This window comes from Nanorana parkeri, unplaced genomic scaffold, assembly GCF_000935625.1.
Source record: "Nanorana parkeri isolate BGI_ZX_2015 unplaced genomic scaffold, ASM93562v1 scaffold11, whole genome shotgun sequence".
Classification (NCBI taxonomy): domain Eukaryota; kingdom Metazoa; phylum Chordata; class Amphibia; order Anura; family Dicroglossidae; genus Nanorana; species Nanorana parkeri.
The window spans coordinates 1595329-1602912 of record NW_017306279.1 but is presented as its reverse complement, the minus strand read 5'-3'; the positions used below and the strand labels follow the sequence as shown (position 1 = coordinate 1602912).

The 7584-nt window shown below is 45.3% G+C and overlaps 1 protein-coding gene across 1 annotated transcript in view; it reads right to left on the bottom strand.

Moving 5' to 3' along the window:
* The window catches only part of PELI1 (pellino E3 ubiquitin protein ligase 1), a 63693-nt gene extending 57813 nt beyond the window's left edge, over positions 1-5880 (bottom strand). Inside the window, exon 1 of the mRNA XM_018555994.1 lies at positions 5576-5880. The gene's annotated coding sequence lies outside the window, so the exon portion shown is untranslated. The remainder of the gene's footprint in view (positions 1-5575) is intronic.
* Positions 5881-7584: the final 1704 nt, after the last annotated feature.

Genomic DNA, 7584 nt, shown 5'->3' with positions numbered 1-7584 from the left:
ACTGTATGCGGCCAAGATTCCAATCGCCCGAAAATGGCTCTCACCATCTCCTCCCAACCTCTCTGTAGCTATTCAACTGACTGACCTACAGTGTTCCTATGAATGTAGGTTTTCTTATAAAAATCATACATATGTGATATTCTATAAGCAATGGTCTCAATGGCTTCAGAGGCCATATTGCACCCTGTGACTGACCGTTTGCTTTCCATGTCCCCTGTTTACTTCCCTCCCCAACCATCATCACACATTTATTCCTGTATTTATACTTCAATGTCATGCTCATTGATTATTCAAACATGTAATGTACTTATTACTGTTAAGATCCATCACAGATTTATTGAACAGATTTATTCAGTATCTTGCTAGTCGGCCCCTGGCTGCAAAATACCTGAACAATCTGATTGGATGCAGGCATTGTTCAGGTATTTTGAGAGCCAGCGGGGCCGACTAGCAAGATACTGAAGCTTGGTCCAGTGGCAGATTCCTCATGCATTCATTTGAATGGTACCCCAAATGCACCTCCCACCCACAGTTCCTACGCTTGCACCGGAAACTCGAGGTACCCTAATGCCGTGCGTTCCATTGCAGTGCGACTTGGGTAACGACTTAATGACCAAGGACAAATGTGGGTCCTGAGGTTACACAGGTTGAGAACCACTGTTGTAGACTATATGATGGCTTCTATGTTATTGTATTCATCATTTTTCTGCCAATGCACCATCATTTTATATAACTTTACTCCTTTACCACTACTGTCACCTGCAATATGTATTTTTTTTACTAGCAAGCAGTAAATATATGCGAAAACATTTACAAAAATAAAAAAAAAGTTACTAAACAGCTAAAAACTTACCTCTGTCTCAGCCGCTCGCTCTCGGCTGTAGATCTGTAGCTCCTCGAGCGGCCAAGCAGGATGATGGGGCGGGCGCGTGCGCAGTTGAGATCACTGGTGGGGAGAAGGGGGGAGACTCACTGTAAGTCAATGCACGCAGCCGTGAGCATGCACGTTGGACAGACACTGCACAAGGAGTCTGCAGTGGATCAGAGACCGGCACCAGCGCTGGAGGGATTGCTGAATACAAATGGAAGGAAGAACATGATCGGATCAAGAGGCATCATTTAAGGTAAGTCCTTAAAGCAGCATGTGGGGGCAACTTTAAAGCGGACCTTTACCCATAGCTTTAAAATTACAACAAACACACTTTTAGAAATGTTTTGGACCCCTATTCTAGAGAATTGTCGGCATTGTATTCTTTGCATTCCTTATTTCTCTTTTCTTCCAGTCTTCTGACCAGTGGCCATGTTTACTAATGGCAGGTGACTAGCTCTCCTATTACTTTCTGGAATTCTGGCACATGTGACTAGGGCATGTGACCATGCACATCATCTCAGGGGAGGAAAATGCCTTTCACTGAGATGAGACTTCCCAGCAATGCTCTGCTGATGACAAGGCAATCACAGTGTACATTGTTTTGGCAAACTGAAGTCATTTGCACTTTCAAAGCAGGAAGTGAATGCTCTGCAAGTGTAAGTATTTCAGAATCACAGCATGTTACACCTGACATGACTATGTTATTGTTAATCATCATACATAGAAGAATGCATTGGTAGAATTTGATTTGAGTGTAAAGGTCCGCTTTAATGTCACTTTAAATAAAGTAATTCCAGAACATGTATTTCCTGTAAGAAAAAAGCATGAAAATCGACTGAACAAAGCCATGGAGGTCTATTTGGTCTAAAATGTAAACACAAACCTATGAAGGCTAAGGAAAGGAGTGTGACAACACATGCAAGAAGAGCATAGAAAAATTAAATGCTAAAGAGGGTTATATGAAGAAAAAAAAAAAAAACATCTTCTTAGGATCCCACGGCAACAGCATTCATGACAAAGACTTGTGGTCCTGCCAAGGAAGACAGATGTAAGCCCCTCCGGAGGGAGCAGGATGGGACTCTGAACTGACGAACAAAGAAGCAGCAAACCCTGTATTTGCCTAAAGACTCAACGGATTACAAACTCATTGCAATTAGTAGCTTGACTGTTTATCCTAGGTCAAACATAAAGCTTTATAAAATACTAAAAAACTAAAATCGCACCCTACACAAAGCGCCAACCCAAAAAAAAAACAATAAGTAAGCAACAGCAAACATATTGTACAAAGACGACTAAATGTGTATCACGCAATCAGAGCAAAAACCTGTTGTAAAACCTCAGAAGGAGATCAAAGGAACAGCTGACATGTTTTATACAGATCAGAAACCGACATATCCTCATGGACCCGGAATATACAAATCAGTACATTCAGATCACCAGCAAGGACTAGGACCAGCTACTTCTAATAAACATTTAGATGCCTATCCCTGGATAAAGACCCCTCCCCTTGAATTGGGGCTACCCCTGCACTGCAAGGGTTACTTTTGTCTAAGGGGCATTTGTTAAAACGGGTTTTACTTACCTGATGCCCGTATCCTCCAAGACCAGTGCACGGAGCCTCTTCCCTCCTCCATTCCGGCGGTCGGAGGCCCACTGACGTCATAACGCCCAATGCGGGATACACAGCCCTGCATTATATATGAGGGGACGCTGGGGGACAGTCCACAGGCTGACCACCAAAGTAAGCAGGGAACAGGCAAGTTAAAAAACCTTTACACAATACCCCTAGACACGAGAGGGCATTTAACCCTTGCAGTGTGTGAATAGCATTATATGAGGGGACGCTGGGGGACAGTCCACAGGCCCGACCGCCAAGTAAGCAGGGAACAGGTAAGTCAAAAAACCTTTACACAATACCCCTAGACACGAGAGGGCATTTAACCCTTGCAGTGTGGGAATAGCCCACCGCAAAGAGAGGTTTCTGTATCTGGAGATCGGCTTTAAAGAATAGAACGTATAAACTAATTCATTGGCACTTCTGAATTTCTCCCACAAAGTCTCGGGAGCAGAATATTATAATCGATACAAGTAATATTGACATTTCGCCTGGCCTATTGAGATCTAGAATGAGGAGTTCAGCTGGGACACAGAAATCTTTGTTCATCACAGTGATGGCTCATCTGAAGGTGACCAGGGTCATCTCCATATCAACAATAACACAAACACTCTATAGGTGGAACGCGATGATGAACTTGTGTCTTTTTTTTCAACCTATGCAACAAGTCACCATGCATGTGACTTGGCCCCTGCTTATATAAAGTTGGCTGAGCAGACCGATTTTTATCCAGAGCAGCAAAATATTTGATATTTGTAAAGCACCATTACATACAATTTCCTAATGCAAATGTTTTCAAAGGGCATGCTCAAGCCATATCTGTTGATCTGCGCACAACCGCACGTTTATAGTGTGAGCAGGACACTCAGAAAACTACTGTTCTCTATGTGCCCACTTCACACCATACATGTGCGGTGGTGGGCAAAAAAATACAGATCAACGGTCATGATAAACAAGTGCTAAATATATTCTCATATTTTGCAGCACCCTAGAAGATATCTGAGCCAGATATTAAATCTCTATTTTCTCACATTCTTCATACATGCCCATAATACTTATAAACAAATGGTTATCTGACCAGCAGAAAAGCTGCTCAGTATCTGGCCCACAAGAAGCCTTCAAAGAACTAGATCAGGGCATGCTGGCAATATACAGAAGTCAGTGCCCCAAATGTACAGAACAATCATGCTTGTGTAACACATTACTCCACAGCTGTAGAGGAACTACAAGTTCTGGTTGCTGTACTTCCTCAGCAGATGTCCCAACTTGCACACAGCAGTCATACAGGGTGGCCAGCAAAACCACTGATGGTTTGTGCAAGTCAAAGTTTGATCAAATTGCTAGAAAACGGACAGTGCGTATTGCCATCATAGACATCACATTGCTCTAGACCAGGGTTTCTCAACCCTTCTTCAGTCACCGCACCCGAGCCTAAGATCCTAAATGCATACCAGACCCTGATCCAAGAAAGGGGTCTAAAATGGCTTTTAAGGGAGAAAAACACAATTTTACATTAGGAGCCCCCTCCTTTTACAGCCGAGTTCCCCCTTCACATCAGAATCCCACCTTTTACATTAGGAGCCCCCACCTTTCACATCAGAATTCCACCTGTTACATTAGGAGCCCCCTCCTTTCACATCAGAACACCACCTTTTACATTAGGAGCCCCCTCCTTTTACAGCCGAGTTCCCCCTTCACATCAGAATCCCACCTTTTACATTAGGAGCCCCCACCTTTCACATCAGAATTCCACCTGTTACATTAGGAGCCCCCTCCTTTCACATCAGACCACCACCTTTTACATTAGGAGCCCCCTCCTTTCACATCAGAATCCCACCTGTTACATTAGGAGCCCCCTCCTTTCACGTCAGAAGCCTTCTTTTTACATTAGGAGCCCCCTCCTTTCACATCAGAAGCCTTTTTACATCAGGAGCCCCCCTCCTTTCTCATCAGAATCCCACCTTTTACATCAGAAGCCCACCTTTTACATTAAGAGCCCCTCCTTTCACATCAGAAGCCCACCTTTTACATTAAGAGCCCCCACCATTCACATCAGAGTCCCCCCCTTCATTCACATCACAATCCCACCTTTTAATATATAAAGGCAGAAATTGCATGAGAGAGGCACTCGTGGGTCTTGCAGTGGAGTTCGGTCAAAGCATCACCAATGTATTGTCAAAGTATTGACGGAACTCAGTCCATCTTCAAAAGACGTCTTAACAGATGGACTGAGCTCCATTGTAATGTTAACAATAAAATGGTGATGCTTTGACCTATCCCCGCTGCATGACCCGCGAGTGCCCCTATACCTGCTTTGGAGATATATGCATGTACTTACCTTGCACGCTGGCTTCTGACACGCTCGCCTAGGAGAGGGAGGCACCGCTGGGGCTTACCCATTACAGCCTGGGAAAACTGAGGCCCCCAAATCCCGTAAGAACAGTGCTGGAATATTTTCTTGTGAGATTTGGGCTCATGAGCTTTCGCAGATTCCCGAGGTGAGGCCGAGTGACATCACCAACACTTACAGGAAGCTGGAGCGTACGGTATTTGCTACATTTTTCTTCCAGAAATGAATAGCACATCATGGCTTTATATTCAGAACTAGCACGGACTACACAGCACATAAACCTTGGTGCAGAACTGCAGAGAGGCCTGTAACTCCTCTCTGATGCAAATCCACTCCTGCTAGCCATTAGTTCTCCTGCTGATCACAAGGATTAAGAGAGGAAAAAAGAAACATGTGATCAGAATGCTGTAACATTGGCTTTCATTGCTGCCATGGATGTGATGATCTGCTGGGCAGTCTGATCTGTAACAATGGCCACACACACACGACCAAATCTCAACAAACCAGATTTCAGGCACAGTGATAAAACTTGACATGGACCACCAACATGGAGATGTCATTCTCATCTGTCACATTTCCCATCATCCTGAATAGGTGGATACCCATCAGCTGGCTGCCTATAAACATAAATACACACTCCTCCACCCTGAGATGGGCTCCTTCATCCTGCTCCTCTGGCCCGGCCAGTGTCATGGTAATCACATCCCTGTTCGTGGTTGTGTGGCTCCCTGTCACTCACCCAGCCCTGGAGCGGAGAACTGGTCCTCCCTGAGCCCGAGTCACAGGCCTGCTGGCGGCGTCACGATGACAGGAGCGGAGAGAAGAGCAGAGGGCTGCTAACAATGACACAGACGGCGGCCTGACTCCTCCTCACTCCACCGATAAGCCCGGCCTGCACCGGAGCCGCCTGTGGTAGCGCAGCGCTCTCTGGCTGCCGGCTGATACACGGCGGAGTGTGCAACAACAGAACACAGGCTGCCGGAGGCGAAGCAATCGCTACCCGGTAACGTCAGCACGTAAGGCCATAAACACAGAGGAGAGGAATGGCCCCTGGGTGACGTCATGACGCCCGCCCGGAGTGAAGGACCGTGGATGCTGTAGTTCAATTGCTAATAGGGGGCGGGGACTAGCCAGCTGTCTGTGCTGCGCCTCTTTATGTACATGTGGGGAAGGTTCATATCACAGCAGCAACTGTGTAGCAGCTACAAATCAGCTTATTTATTATAGTTTATAGTTCTCAGCTTATTATCCTTGGGGATCTGTAGCCAGCTCCAGAGTAGTCTCCAAGTAGTTCTAAGTTGAAATGGGCTTTGCAGGCTGCTGTATTTCCTCAGCAGAAGACCCGACTGGTGGCCAGCAAGACCACTGATGGTTTGTGCAATTCAAAGTTTGTTGAGTATGGCCACCATAAACATCATGCCGGGCTAGACACATGGATGAAGACTAGTTGTGCAGGCTTTACTCTTTTATTTTTGTTTAATGTATTAATGCAGGGGTGGGCAATTCTGACCCTCCAGCTGTTGTGGAACTACAAGTTCCATGAGGCATTGCAAGACTGACAGTTACAGGCATGGCTCCCAGAGGCAGAGGCATGTTGGGTTTTGTAGTTAAAGCACCCACCATTCCTCTGCCTCCAGGAGTCATGCCTGTGGCTTTCAGAGTCTTGAAACACCTCATGGGACTTGTAGTTCCACAATAGCTCGAAGGCCAAAGTTGCCTACCCCTGTGCTACAGGTACAAAATATATTGTAGAGGGAGGCACTACTTTATATTCCCTTTGCATCCTGGAAAAAAACAAGGATCCCAAATCCTGCAAGAATTGTACTGGAGCGTCTTCTTGGGAGATCTGGGTCCCCGACCTTTCCCTGGATCTGGAGGTGAGGCCCAGTGACATCACCCACGTCTACAGGAAACTGGAGTGTAAAGAGAGTATCTGCTAAATGTTTCTTCTTATATTACAAACATTTCCCCGGCCCCCATTGATGTTTGCATTCCGATAGGTTTGTATGAGAATGTAAAACATCCTGACAAAATCCACAGGTCACATGGACAAAACGAGCCGCTGGATCCACCCAAAAATCCACTATGCTATCACCCCAACTCACATGTGAACTTTACAGATTGAGCCGGCATGTATGTATTTACCCCGATGGAGTGGTAAGATGGAAATTAGGTTCTCTATGAGAGATATGTTCCACCCACAATGGACGTTGCTGATAGGCAACACCACTGACGGTCTTCATCTGTGTATCATTGAATGGTTGGGCATTAGCTTCAGCGGCACCAGGCAGTTTGAACTGACACTATGACCTCCTGCTTATACCTGGCTTGGATGTTACCATGCATTATAATTACAACCATGAAGGTATACAGAGGACGGTATTAATCACTCTATGTGACCCAGCTTTCAGCAGGAGACTTGGATACCTATAACCACACAGCTGGAACTTTCAGACACACCATATTGGAGCTTATATGTTTCTATTATCAATAACCAAGGGCTGAGAGGAATACCTACAGCTATATATGTTGATTTACCACGCTTGGGCAACAGAGTACCCAACATAGTCATACCCAACAATATACCCAACATAGTCATACCCAACATTATACCCTACATTGTCATACCCAACATAGTAATTCCCAACATAGCCATACCCAACAGTATACCGAACAAAGTCCTACCCAACAGTATCCCCAACATAGTCATACCGAACAGAATACCAAACATAGTTATACCCAACAGTA